Source organism: Dendrobates tinctorius, unplaced genomic scaffold (genome assembly GCF_039654945.1).
Source record: "Dendrobates tinctorius isolate UK_male_01 unplaced genomic scaffold, ASM3965494v1 ptg000099l, whole genome shotgun sequence".
Lineage (NCBI taxonomy): Eukaryota > Metazoa > Chordata > Amphibia > Anura > Dendrobatidae > Dendrobates > Dendrobates tinctorius.
The window spans coordinates 6,632,751-6,648,020 of record NW_027361767.1 but is presented as its reverse complement, the minus strand read 5'-3'; the positions used below and the strand labels follow the sequence as shown (position 1 = coordinate 6,648,020).

The following is a 15,270-nucleotide window of genomic DNA, read 5'->3' as shown; positions in this document are numbered from 1 at the left end:
GCAGTGTGTGGTGATGTTATGGAGAGGAGCTGTGTGTGGAGATATTATGGAGAGGAGCAGTGTGTTGTGACATTATGGAGAGGAGCTGTTTGTGGAGATATTATGGAGAGGAGCAGTGTGTGGTGACGTTATGGAGAGGAGCTGTGTGTGGAGATATTATGGAGAGGAGCTGTGTGTGGTGACATTATGGAGAGGAGCTGTGTGTGGGGGTGATTTTAAGGAGAGGAGCTGTGTGGGGGGTATTAGTACAGAGAATAGCTGTGTGAGGGGTAATATTATGAAGAGGAGCTGTGGGGGGCAACATTATGGAGGGGAGCTGTGTGGGGTGACATTATTATTATTATTATTTATTGTTATAGCGCCATTTATTCCATGGCGCTTTACATGTAAGGAGGGGTATACATAAAAACAAGTATAATAATGTTAAACAATACAAGTCATAACTGGTACAGGAGGAGAGAGGACCCTGCCCGCGAGGGCTCACAATCTACAAGGGATGGGTGCGAATACAGTAGGCGAGGGTAGAGCTGGTCGTGCAGCGGTTTGGTCGATCGGTGGTTACTGCAGGTTGTAGGCTTGTCGGGAGAGGTGGGTCTTCAGGCTCTTTTTGAAGGTTTCGATGGTAGGTGAGAGTCTGATATGTTGTGGTAGAGAGTTCCAGAGTAGGGGTGATGCGCGAGAGAAATCTTGTATGCGATTGTGGGAAGAGGAGATAAGAGGGGAGTAGAGAAGGAGATCTTGTGAGGATCGGAGGTTGCGTGCGGGAAAGTACCGGGAGACGAGGTCACAGAAGTATGGAGGAGACAGGTTGTGGATGGCTTTGTATGTCATGGCTAGGGTTTTGTAATGGAGTCTCTGGGCAATTGGGAGCCAGTGAAGGGATTGACAGAGGGGAGAAGCTGGGGAATAGCGGGGGGACAGGTGGATTAGTCGGGCAGCAGAGTTTAGAATAGATTGGTGGGGTGCGAGAGTGTTTGAGGGGAGGCCACAGAGCATGAGGTTGCAGTAGTCAAGGCGAGAGATGATGAGGGCATGGACTAGGGTTTTTGCAGATTCTTGGGTGAGGAATGAACGGATTCGTGAAATATTTTTGAGTTGAAGTCGGCAGGAAGTGGAAAGGGCTTGGATATGTGGTTTGAAGGAGAGATCAGCGTCAAGGAATACTCCGAGGCAGCGAGCTTGTGGGACTGGGGAGAGTGGGCAGTCATTTACTGTAATGGATAGGTTCGTAGGGGGGGGTCACGTGAGATGGGGGAAAGATGATGAATTCTGTTTTGTCCATGTTGAGTTTCAGAAATCTAGCGGAGAAGAAGGATGAAATAGTGGACAGACATTGAGGGATTCTGTTTAGTAGGGAGGTGATATCTGGTCCAGAGATGTAGATCTGTGTGTCATCAGCGTAAAGATGATACTGAAAGCCATGAGATTCTATGAGCTGTCCCAGGCCAAAGGTGTAAATAGAGAACAGCAGGGGCCCAAGGACTGAACCTTGTGGGACTCCGACAGATAGTGGGCGAGGTGAGGAGGTGGTGTGTGAGTGGGAGACGCTGAATGTCCGGTCTGTTAGGTATGATGAGATCCAGGATAGGGCCAAGTCTGTGATGCCGAGGGATGAGAGGGTCTGTAATAATAGGGAATGGTCCACTGTGTCAAAGGCAGCCGACAGGTCCAGGAGGAGGAGGACAGAGTAGTGTCGCTTGCTCTTGGCGGTTAAGAGGTCATTGGTGACCTTAGTAAGGGCAGTTTCAGTGGAGTGGTGTGACCGGAAGCCAGATTGTAAGCGGTAGAAGAGGGAGCAAGAAGAGAGATGGGAGGACAGTTCAAGGTAGACGTGTTGTTCCAGTAGCTTGGAGGCGTAGGGGAGAAGTGATATAGGGCGATAGCTAGATACAGAGGATGGGTCAAGAGAGGGCTTTTTGAGGATAGGTGTGATGGAGGCATGTTTAAAGCTTGAGGGGAAAACACCAGTTGTTAGTGATAGGTTGAAGAGATGGGTTAGGGTTGGGATGAAGACTGTGGTGAGGTTTGGTATGAAGAGGGATGGGATTGGGTCGAGTGCACAGGTGGTGAGATGTGATCTTGAGAGTAGAGTGGAGAGTCGATCTTCTGTAATGGTGGAGAAGTTGGTTTTGAAGGTGGAGGGCTGGGAAGTCAGGAGGAAGGGCTCTGGGGGTTGTTGACCAAAACTGTCCCTGATGTTATCAATTTTCTGCTTGAAAAATGAGGCAAAGTCTTCAGCTGAGATGAGTGGGGAGGGAGGAGGTGCTGGGGGGCGGAGGAGAGAATTGAAGGTGTTGAATAACTGTTTAGGGTTGTGAGACAGGGAGGATATGAGAGATGAGAAGTAGGTTTGTTTAGCTGTGGCGAGTGTGGTCTTGAAAGTAGTGAGGGACTGTTTGAATGCGATGAAGTGCTCGTTGGAGTGGGATCTTTTCCATCTGCGCTCAGCAGCCCTGGAAGCTCGCCTCAGCTCTTTGGTCAGGCTGGTGTGCCAGGGCTGTCTGTTGATTTTGCGAGTTTTGGTATGTGTAAGTGGGGCAGCGGATTCCAAAGCTACAGCTATTGTGGTGTTATATAGAGCAGCAGCGTCATCTGCATTGTGAAGGAACTTATATCTGTGAGAGGGAGGAGGGATTCAGAGAATGAGTGTAGGTCAAGGTGTTTAAGATTCCTGCGAGGGTGTGAAAGTTTGTGGGGTGGGGATTGTAGACATGGAGTGAAGAGGGAAGGGAATGTGAGCAGGGAGAGGTGAGTTAGAGAGGTTAGATAGGGAGCAGAGGCGGGTGAAGATGAGGTCCAGTGTGTGGCCATCTTTATGGGTGGATGTAGAAGACCATTGAGTGAGGCCGAAGGAGGAAGTGAGAGATAGAAGTTTAGTGGCAGCTGAGAGGGAAGTGTCAATGGGGATGTTGAAGTCGCCCAAGATGATAGTAGGGATGTCCGCGGAAAGGAAATGAAGTAACCAGGTGGTGAAGTGGTCAAAGAAGGTGGTGGCTGGCCCTGGGGGGCGGTAGATGACAGCCAGTTGGAGGGGGAGTAGATGCGCACAGAGTGCACCTCAAAGGAAGGGAGGGTAACAGGGTGGCAGTGGGATTGGGGTGAAGGAGCAGGTATCTGACAGGAGAAAACCAACTCCTCCGCCATGTTTGCTGCTGGGGCGGGGGGTGTGAGAAAGGTGGAAGCCGCCATACGAAAGTGCAGCAGGAGAGGCTGTGTCAGAAGGGGTGAGCCAGGTTTCGGTGATGGCGAGGAAGGAAAGTTTGGTAGTGACAAAAAGATCATGGATGTAGGAAAGCTTGTTGCAGACAGAGCGAGCGTTCCACAGAGCTCCTGTTAGTGGGACTGGGGAAGCGGGGGCTGGGTGAATGGGTATAAGGTTGGAGAGGTTACGGAAGGTTGTGATAGAGCGTGGATGGGAGGTAGAAATGACTGTGGGAATGTGGTGAGGAGGACCAGGATTTGGAGAGATATCACCAGCAGTGAGAAGGAGCAGAGAAAGTGTTAGCAGGTGGGAGCAGGAGAGGGCATGAGGGGGCTGTCTGTGTTTGGAGACAGAGGATTGTATATTAAGGAACAGTTTTGAGGCGGAGGTGAGGTGGATGGGGAGGATTGAAGAAGAGATGAACAGTTCCTTACTAGGAGTAGGGATTAGGGGAATTAGCAGAAAGTGAAGGATTATTGGGGTGAAAGTGAAAACAAACAGAAACATTGTTTACAGTGACTGTGTACAGTTACCTTCAGTTCCCTTCTGGTTCAATTCTGGTTTTAATTCTTAAATTAATCTTCACACTTCTAGAACACACTTATAGGAAATCACACTGCAGACTGAAGTCTTTATGCAGACTTGTGCTCTGCAATATATGTACAACTAACATTGAGACATTACAGGGAGGAGCTGTGTGGGTGGCAATATAACAGAGAGGAGCTGTATGGGGACGACATTAGGGAGATAGGCAGTGTTTGGGGACATTACTTAAAGGGGCAATATGGGAGGGACATTATGGAGAGGGGCAGAGGGTGGGAGAATATTAAGGAGAGGAGCAGTGTGGGAAGCACATTTTTTACAGGAATCACAGTAAGGGCCAATTATTTATTCAGGAGTGCAGTATAGGAGATATCTTTATTTATGGGGCAGTATAATGATACGTTTATTTTTATGGGCACCGTGTCGGGATGTGCTGCTGGAGGCAGAGAAGACGGAAGTCTGCAGATATGAGCTCTGGGCATGAAATCTCATCACGACATCTGTACTAGATGGAGACAAAAGGGATTGGAACTATAGGAGAAGATGTCACCTATAAGGTTCCTCAGGGTCCACAGTCTGATAATGGCTGGTAACAACAACTCCCAGTATCTCCTTACCATTGTTAAAGACATATTGGGAGTTGCAGGTCTACTTAATACAAGTGTATATGAGGCTGACCTGAAACTGCAATTGATCACTGTACTAAGCATGGTGAGGTATTCATGTACTGACGGTGGTTCTGGCACTGCTTTCATGTACTGACGGTGGTTCTGGCACTGCTTTCATGTACTGACGGTGGTTCTGGCACTGCTTTCATGTACTGACAGTGGTTCTGGCACTGCTTTCATGTACTGACGGTGGTTCTGGCACTGCTTTCATGTACAGTGGTTCTGGCACTGCTTTCATGTACTGACAGTGGTTCTGGCACTGCTTTCAAGTACTGACAGTGGTTCTGGCACTGCTCTCATGTACAGACAGTGGTTCTGGCACTGCTTTCATGTACAGGCAGTGGTTCTGGCACTGCTTTCATGTACAGAGTGGTTCTGGCACTGCTTTCATGTACTAACAGTGATTCTGGCACTGCTCTCATGTACTGACAGTGGTTCTGGCACTGCTCTCATGTACTGACAGTGGTTCTGGCACTGCTTTCATGTACTGACAGTGGTTCTGGCACTGCTCTCATGTACTGACAGTGGTTCTGGCACTGCTTTCATGTACTGACAGTGGTTCTGGCACTGCTTTCATGTACTGACAGTGGTTCTGGCACTGCTTTCATGTACTGACAGTGGTTCTGCTCATGTAACAATCCATACCGTGCTTCTTAATAAAGCTAAAAATCCTAAAAAATTAGTTTTGAGTTTATGATGAGAATTTAATAGACTTTCTGCTCCAAAAACTCAGTTTAAGTGTGGATGTGTTCACATTGATCTTTTTGGAGCAGAAACTCTCAAAATCATACTCAAAACTTGGTTCTGAAGATGTATTCATGTAAATACACTTATACATTTTTGGCAGCCCTTCGGATTGGTTCAATGTGGCTTCTAGATCAAAAAAAATGTTGTGCACCCTTGCTCTAATATGTTATTGGGACAAGCAGAGGAAATTACCAATGAATCCGGCTCACGGGCTCTGTTTGATAAATTAGGAGCCCTGTGATAAATGTCAAATGAATGAATGAATGAATATGGAGCAGTGATCCATGCAGTTATGACACGTCAAAACTCACTGAGAATATATTTAGATGTCGCTAAAACGGAAAAAACGCATCAAGCTGCAGGGAGGTATAGACACAACATGCACACACACCAAGAGGTTAAGAATGTGGCCCCCCGAACCCTCATTCTTCCTCAGTGACAGAGAGCAGACTCCACACTTCCCTCCTCCTGGCAGGAGATTAAAGAGGAAACCAGTAGTTGGGGAGGAATGACATCTCCCAGGGCCCCTCACTCCCTGACACATTCCAGTCGGGGGTTCAGACTCATCTTAATCCCTAGAGGCAGGCAGAGAAAGGTTACCCCATGGCTGGGCTTATAGGGCTAGAGGATGCAGGTCCCATCATACGGCCAGACTACGCAGAAAGCATGGGGGTCAGAATCAAGTCATTCCCAATCACTGATGGGACTTACAACCCAAATATCCAAGAGGCGGGACTGATCCTACTGGATGAATATCTGGGGCAGTTATCTTGTAGCATTGGGGTGACGGGTTCAAAACAGGTCGGGCCACCTCTGCCTGGAGTCTGCATGTTCTTCCCATAATGCTCATTATGCTCAGATTTACTGACTATTCTAACCTTAGTGTGAAAGTGGGTGATAGGAGTCTGCTCCTCCCACCACAGGGTGATACAGCCAGGAGGGAGGAGCTATGTGACATGGAGTCTGCTCCTCTCACCACAGGGTGACTGTCAGGAGGGAGGAGCTATGTGATATGGAGTCTGCTCCTTCCACCACAGCGTAATACAGTCAGGAGGGAGAAGCTATGTGACATGGAGTCTGCTCCTCTCACCACAGGGTGACTGTCAGGAGGGAGGAGCTATGTGATATGGAGTCTGCTCCTTCCACCACAGCGTAATACAGTCAGGAGGGAGAAGCTATGTGACATGGAGTCTGCTCCTCTCACCACAGGGTGATACAGTCAGGAGGGAGGAGCTATGTGACATGGAGTCTGCTCCTCTCACCACAGGGTGATACAGTCAGGAGGGAGGAGCTATGTGACATGGAGTCTGCTCCTCTCACCACAGGGTGACTGTCAGGAGGGAGGAGCTATGTGATATGGAGTCTGCTCCTTCCACCACCACAGCGTAATACAGTCAGGAGGGAGGAGCTATGTGACATGGAGTCTGCTCCTCCCACCACAGGCTGATACAGTCAGGAGGTAGGAGCTATGTGACATGGAGTCTGCTCCTCCCACCACAGGGTGATACAGTCAGGAGGTAGGAGCTATGTGACATGGCGCCTACTCCTCCCACCACAGGGTGATAGTCAGGAGGGAGGAGCTATGTGACATGGAGTCTGCTCCTCCAACCACAGGGTGATACAGTCAGGAGGGAGGAGCTATGTGACATGGAGTCTGCTCCTCCAACCACAGGGTGATACAGTCAGGAGGGAGGAGCTATGTGACATGGCACCTACTCCTCCCACCACAGGGTGATACAGTCAGGAGGGAGGAGCCAAGTGACATGGAGTCTCCTCCTCCCAACACAGGGTGACACAGTCAGGAGGGAGGAGCTGTGTGACATGGAGTCTGCTCCTCCCACCAGAGTGATACAGTCAGGAGGGAGGAGCTATGTGATATGGAGTCTACTCCTGCCACCACAGGGTGAAACAGTCAGGAGGGAGGAGCTATATGACATGGAGTCTGCTCCTCCCACTACAGGGTGACACAGTCAGGAGGGAGGAGCTATGTGATATAGAGTCTGCTCCTCACATCACAGGGTGATACAGTCAGGAGGGAGGAGCTATGTGATATAGAGTCTGCTCCTCACATCACAGGGTGATACAGTCAGGAGGGAGGAGCTATGTGATATAGAGTCTGCTCCTCACATCACAGGGTGACACAGTCAGGAGGGAGGAGCTATGTGATATAGAGTCTGCTCCTCACATCACAGGGTGACACAGTCAGGAGGGAGGAGCTATGTGATATAGAGTCTGCTCCTCACATCACAGGGTGATACAGTCAGGAGGGAGGAGCTATGTGACAAGGAGTCTGCCCAGCCCCCTCCACATGAAAAAGCGATACTGACCTTATATATGGCATGTAAACATTAAACATCCACTATGTGAGTGTGCAGATCACGTCATCTTCCAGTCATCTGAAAAAAAAGGGGTGAAAAAACAAATCATGACCTTTATATGGAAAGTTGGGGGAACATTTCCAACTTAAAATTCTCCATCTGGTGATTGAATCTCAGGTAAATGAGAGTGAGCTGCAATACCAAATCGAGCCACTGTGGAAAATATGGCGCTGCCCAACAGTTGGTCAGGGTTGTTGAGAGTCAGATGAAACATCGACGTCCTGCGCTAAGGAGAGGCCGTCAATATGGAAACCCCTTTAGGGATCAAAGTTCTGATGTGAGAACACAACTGTATGACCATTGCACATAGACTCACCCGCGTAGAGCCTGTGCCCGACACCCTACAAAGGTTGTCACCTTCATAAGGGTGGTAGTCCCAGTACCTAATGTTCTCACAGAAATACAGGCTGTGACCCATTAATGAGGCTACAGATTCCACTGCCATACGTATTATTAGTATTATGATTATTATTAGCAGGAGAAACTGGAAAGACAATAAGACTATTTTAACCCACTGGTCTCCAGCTTCACATGAGTATTATTAGGCAGAGGTTGGAGACGGCCTAGAAATACAAAGAGCCATTTATATCTGGAGGACCCCCCGCGGCGACCAATGAAGAACGGAACTTAGTGGGGGGGCTTTATACATAAAGTGAAGTAACATGACCTTGCATTGTGCAGTGGACGTCCTTAAAGGAGAATTTAGGGTTGGAATATTAGGATTTCCAAGAGGCTCAAACCACGAAAGTCGTCCCTCAACCATTAATCCTCCCCAAGCAAACTTTACACTAAACACTTGGACAGGAAACATTCTCTTCACATCCCTCAAATACAGGTCCCCCCTTCTTCAGCTGCTAGATAGAGATGTGTGATCAGAGGGTTTCCACGTCCAATGCTGACGTCCTTTACACCACTCCAGCTGACACCTGGCATTGTGCACTCCATGAGCCGAGGTTTCTCATTCATGTGATAGACAGTAATGTGTGACCGCACCGGAGAAGTGCTTCCACATTCAATGCTGATGGACTTTACAAAAATAAGCTGACACTTGGCACTGTGCACTCGGTGGTCCTGCTCAGTTACCTATCCAGCTGCTAGACATGATGTGTGGTCACTCCAGAGTAGTGCCTATTTTGATGTCCTTTACACCACAGAAGCTGACACTTGGCATTGTGCACTCGATGGGCTCTGTTAGACACTGTTGTGTGACCGCTCCATTTCACGTTCAAGGCTGACAACCTTTACACCACTTCAGCTGACATCTGGCAGTGTGCAGCCGGTGGTCCTGCTCAACGAGCTCATCTAGGCATTGCATCTCAGCCGACGTCCTTTATGCCAAAGCAGCTGACACCTGGCATTGTGCACTCAACGAGCTTAGGTTAGTGCCATTCATCTATTAGACAGTGATCACTCCAGAGTAGCGCCTTCAAGTTCAAGGCTGGCGTCCTTCACACCACTCCAGCTGACACCTCACACTGTGCACTCGGCGGTCCTGTTCCGTTAACCTAGTTTACCTATCCATTAGCTAGACATGATATGTGGTCACTGCCAACGCTGACGTCCTTTACACCACAGAAGCTGAAACTTGGCATTGTGTACTCAACGAGCTCTGCTAACTCATTCATCTGCTAGACATTGATGTGTGACCATTCCATTTTTACATTCAAGGCTGGCTTCCTTTAGACCACTCCAGCTGACACCTGGCATTGTGCACTCAGTGGTCCTGCTCAATGAACCCATCTTGTCCTTGCGCTGCAACTGAGCTAAATGTTCTTAGATATGTCACAATATCAGTTACCATCGACCAAGGTTGCAGACAGCAGAGGCTTGTCTAAAGTTATTGCATGGACCTGTTGTAGCTAAAGTGGTCAAAATCTAGAAGGGGGTGTACAAACTGTTAACCATTTGGATCTACTTGGATCTCTGTTTATACCAAGGTAGGTGGCGGTCACAAGGGGGCATTCTCTGCATCTGGAGGAGAGAAGGTTTTCCACTAACATAGAAGATGATTCTTTACTCTTAGGGCAGGGAGAATCTGGAATTCCTTGTCTGAGGAGGTGGTGATGGCGAACTCAGTCGAGGGGTTCAAGAGAGGCCCGGATGTCTTCCTGGAGCGTAACAATATTGTATCTTGCAGTTATTAGGTTCTTTAGAAGGACGTAGATTTGGGGATTTATTCTGACGGAATATAGGCTGAGCTGGATGGACCAATGTCTCTTTTCGGCCTTGCTAACTAAGTTACTATGTTTCTTATCTCTTTGAAAGCCTCAGACCCTTTTCGACTTGTAAAACTCGATTGTAATGTAAGTCTGCGTGAAGTTCTTGGTCTCCAAATGACCTTTAATTCTTTCATAACGTCCTACAGTTTCAGCTTCTCCTCCCTTCTAAAAAATGTCTTTATTACAGAAGACAATGGCCTGAAGAATTCTTCCACATTTGGCAGGGCTGGAGATGCGATTGTCCCGTTACCAGAGCATTTAATCAGACACATATTGCTCTCGGGGCTTGGTTTGGGCCCGCTTACACAACGAGATGTCTGACATTTAGTCTTGTGTCTTAAAAGTGTGAGTAAAGGGTATTTGTCTGTGTCTGATTGAATAATAGGCCGGCTCTTTCTATAATGAAATATCAGTGATCTCAGAAAACCTCCAAATTGGGGATTTAATTAGAGAAAAAAAGACCCTTAGCGTAAATGTCCTAAAAATATCCTGAAGAAGGGGGATGATGCCCGCCTTCCCCAGTTGGCCATCGTGTCTGCCTCCATCGGGAGTGTACCCTACTGCCACCCCTGACCTGGAGAAAGTTGGGGAACCCTCCTTTTCTGAACCCACTTCCCAAAGGAGGGCGTTTCGAGGATTCGTGTACTAGAGTTGTAGCCAAATTCACATGACATTTATATGAATATTCCTAAAAAAAAATCCTAAGAAAGTGGAATCTGTGACGTTCACAGCTACAATGCTATTAATAGGGGAAGGGCTGTAAACTTGGCATGTGGCGCCACATTTTGGGTCCAATCAGCAGATTGCAAAATCTTTTTGCTTCTTTTCTCATTGCATTATGGTCATGAATGGGATGGTTTTGGTTACTACGGTAAGTATTATGTACAGTGACCACAGAAACACAACATTTGGGATAATAACCAACAGCAACAAACTGGTCCAACCAACAATAAACTCATCAACTGGTTACAAAAGGTATTCTAAAAAATGGCAGTATGAGAAAGAAATAAAACAAAGAGAAGAAACTGCTAAGGTGAGAAAGAAGTAAATAGTGGGAGAGAAATAAAAGAGAGAGAGTTTAGAGAAAAGAAAGAACATGGGAAGGAAAAAGAAAGAAGGAAGGAGTGAGAACGAAAAAGGAAAGAGAAGGAAAGAAGAAAAGAAAGTAAAAGCACAAAGAAAGACAAAGAAAGAAAAAGCTAGGAAAAGAAAGAGAAATAAAAAGAAAGATTAATGCAAGACAGGTAGAGAAAAGAGGAATAAAAAAAAGAAAGGAATGAGAAAATACAAGAGGGAGAGAAGAGAGACAAAGAATACAATAAATAAAAGGAGAGAAAAGAGACAATAAACAGATAAATATAAAGGAAAGAGAAAGATGAGATAAAGCAAGAAGGGAAAGACTGAGCAGAGAGAAATACAAGTGAGACAGAAAGAAAAAAATACAAAAAAGTAGAGATAGAGAAAAGTACAAAGAGAAATGGCAGACAATAGAGATATATGAGAGAAAGAGGAGAGAGAAGAGAGGAACAGAGTGAAAGAGAGACATGAGAGATAGTACAGTGAAAAGAAAGAGAAAGGAGAGGAACACAATAGAGGAAGAGAAAAACGTGATAAATACCACAGAAAGAGGAGAGACAATAAAAAAATAAAAGGGAGGATACGACAGGAGAAAACTGATAATGTGAAAATATAGAGGAAGAGGAGAGAGAAGAGAGAGAGGAAAATATACAAGTGACACAAAGAAAATGGAAATATATGAGAGAGAGAGAAAAATCAAGAAAGAGATAAGAAAGAAAAAGCCACAAGAGAAAAGAGTGTGAGATAGGAGAGACTAAAAGTAGCCATACAGTTGAAAGGGATATGAAAGGCAGGAGACAGACCTAGAAAGAACAGATAACACAGAGTCATAGAGAGACAAAGGAAAGAGAGAGAAAAGGAAAACTGGCAAGAGAAATAGAGGGGAGAAAGAAAAGAGAGAAGAGAGACAGAAGAGGAGAGGAAGAAAAGAGAGAGATAGAAGAGGAAAGAGAATAGAGAAAGGAGAGGAGAGAAAGATAAAGAGAAGCTAGAGAGACAGAAGAGGAGAGAGACAGTAGAAAAGGATAAAAAGAGAAAAGATAGAGACCGAAGAGGAAAGAAAGAAAAAAGAGAGAGAAGTGAAGAAAACAAGAAAGATAAAAAACAAAAACAGACATAAGAGGAGAGAAAGAGAAAAGATAGAGAAGAGAGAATGAAGAGGAGAGAAAAGAGAACGACAGAAGAGGAAATAACCGAGGAGAGAAGATAAAGAGAACATAGAGAGACAAGACAATAGAAAAAGAAAAGATAGAGAAGAGAGAGTGAAGAAGAGAGACAGAAGAGCAGAGAAAGAGAGAAAAGAAAGATGGGAGAAAAGGATAGAAAAGGATAGAAAGAAAAGATAAGGAAGAGACAGAACAGGAGAAAAAAGAAATCTGACAGAAGAGGAAAGAAAGAGGAAAGAGACAGAAGATGAGAGGCATAAAAAAGAGAAGTAGGGAGAGTAGGAGAGAAGAATTACGTGAGAAAAGGATAGAAAGAGAAAAAAACAGAGCTGAGAGACAGAAGAGAAGAAAAAGAGAAAAGAGACAAAATAGGAGAGAAAGAGACAGAGAATAGAAAGATGGGAGAATAGATAAAGAAGAGAGAGTCAGGAGAGATGGTGGACATGTTCTGTATCTGTGTGTGCTGCGCCCGTGTCAATCTTTCTATCATTTCATCTTTCCCACATGACCTCGCCGTCATGGTGGCGCCCTCAGCAGCCATCATGTCTAAGTCATCCACCAGCATGGCCTCCCTCCACACAACAATATATTGTAATATCGGGCGCCTTCCTGGTGACTTTACGGATTCCCGAGCTTTCTCCAAGTGACGACATGTCCCGTCACTACTGACACGATCGGACTGTCGGCCTACCTTTCCCTCCGTGTGATGGGCACATTTTGGACGGGTGGGATCTGTTTGCTTTCACTGGGGGCCCACTCCTGAATCAATACACTCCACTTGTGTAAATGTGACGCCCCGCAGAGATCCATAGGGCCCCCGTCACCCCACTGTGGGAGACATACACATTATTAGAGTCACATTACAGTAGGGTCCTGGGCGCACAGGGAGTTAATCCATTGACTTGAGGAGATAAGAAGCAGCAGGGTCTCAGTGGAAGAATGTCAGGGGCCGACTCTCCTTATTAGGGCCGATCTGCTGGTATCTACAAGAGCCTGGAATTCAGAGCATCACAACCGACCATGTAACACAAACACCCTGTTGTCACGGAGCGCTAATACACAGTGACCCACACTAATTATATTACCCGTGCCTAATATCCTATATACCAGGACAATGTGAACACGGACAAAGCGCTCCTCATAGATGACATTTTTATTACCATGTGAGACCACATTGCCCCTTTTAGCCCATAACTAGTGGCTTTTTCTCTACAGTTCAACATCCAAAATCATAGAAGAAATGCTGAGATAAATGGTAAAATTGTGCCTAAACGCAGGCAGGGTACACCATTGGTTGGCCCAACCTCAAGCATCATTTATGGTGTCTTTTTCAGGCCTTTGCAGATCACGGCTAAGACTTTTGAGACATTGCCAGACCATTTGGGCCTACCAGGTAACAAATCCAGACTAGGAGAACATCAGGTTTAAGTGGTTGGTTGTGGTCTCCATAGAGGCCTACCAGGGTGTGGAATAGTTGAATTTAGGAGGGGGTATGGTTGAAGGTATGGTAGAGAAGTCAATCAAGGCTTTTGAGGGCCCGGATGGTGGTGGCTTGGGGGGTTTGATGATGGACCATCCATTCTTGTGAAGTTTAGGACAAAGTAAGGGTTTGACCTCATTAACCAAAGTGTATACCCGGATCACAATAACCCAAAACTGAAAGGTCATAATCTGGCTCAAGGTCACGTTCACTATTGAGAACTATTCTTAGAGAAGAAAGGCCCTAAACCCTCACAATTTAAGGCCAACTACTGGTGCTTTTCAATCCGCTGATCAAGAAATATAGCAACGATATTAAAGTTGTACAAGATACATTATATTTAAATCTACAGTGTCAAGGTCCATAGCTGCATTTAGTTTTGTGCCATAACTCATCTCAACAAACCGCAAGAGGATTTTTTTTCTTTTTAATAAAACAGCTGCAGAAAAGGTCCTTCAATCAACTTTTATCAAAACCACATGAGGTGCAGCCCACAGAATACTCACGAGGGGCGCATATCTATTAATATACGAACACCAAAAACTACAGCAAATGCAGAAACTTCCATTTGCTAAAATTTGATGAAACTTTCTAAACTTCACCATACCTATTTGGGCTTCTTTACCCATCAGCAGAAGATCAGTCTTTTATAATTAGTCCCTTATCTCCGACAGTTTCCTTATAATTTACAGCAGGGATTGAACATCCTAATGGGAATTTCTAGGATATGTTTATAACTCCGGGGCAGGCTCTGGATGAAGCAGAGACCCCAGTAACCTGAGACCTATAGACAAACAGCTGGAAGCAGTCTGGTACCCATAGAGGGGGATGGGGGTCTTCTCATGGCAGACAGGAAGCAACAGAAAAAAAACAGTATTGTGGGGGCTGCGAGGTACAGTCAGAACTTTCGGGAAGAAAAAATTCATAGAGGAGGGAGGTATAACAAATAGTGTAAAGATTGAGCAAGTATCAACCTATATATCGGCCTACAATCTACTGGTTGTCAACTTAGACAATCGACTTTACATGTAGTCTATTACAAAAATATTAGGGCCACCATAGATTTCAATTGGCATCATATAAACCTTTTTCTCTTTGGTCCCAGGAACGAGTCTCCTGTCAATCACATGTGGGGGCATGCCTAATGAAATGGGGTTGATTAATTCCCCAAGGCATATAAGGAAGCCTTTGGATCTGTTGTGTTAAAGGAAACCTACCCAAATCAAAACTGTAACAATAGGAGAGGCAACGAAATGGTACAACAAGGTTAGTAGAAGGGGCCCATTACAAATTTTAGACTATTAGCCGGGTAGAATCTGTACCCACGGTGTTGATGTTGGGTGTCAGAACCAGCTGAACGTTTCCACCCAGAGCTGGGTGTTGGGTGCCCTGGCCAATCTTCGACAACAAACTAAACCTTAGTCCTTATCGTAAGAAAAGTCTATCTAAGGCTCCGTAGACTACCGGCCCAAATTATGACACATAGTCCAAGTTGCCAAAAATGAAGCAAAATAGCCATACAGCAACAACCATGGTGGCACCCTAGGATGAACCATCATACATGGTCCCTACTCTGGTGGAATTTCAGTCTACAACCCCTACAACAGATACAATACACACGTCATGTTCTCCACATAGACCATATCCAGAAGTCGATGTGTTGTGCCGCCCTCTGTGTTGTTCCTGAGCAGTGTATAAACAAGGGGAAATACCCTGCCGAGTCAGCGTCACTACTCTGTCCATCCCTGCTGTGTCACTCCGCACAAAAACAACTGATGTCACCATAGTTT

At 46.0% G+C, this 15,270-nt stretch overlaps 1 protein-coding gene across 1 annotated transcript in view; it reads right to left on the bottom strand.

The window, feature by feature from the left end:
- The window catches only part of KANK2 (KN motif and ankyrin repeat domains 2), a 62,114-nt gene that overhangs the window by 31,837 nt on the left and 15,007 nt on the right, over window positions 1–15,270 (bottom strand). Inside the window, exon 2 of the mRNA XM_073587522.1 lies at window positions 7,488–7,556. The gene's annotated coding sequence lies outside the window, so the exon portion shown is untranslated. The remainder of the gene's footprint in view (window positions 1–7,487; window positions 7,557–15,270) is intronic.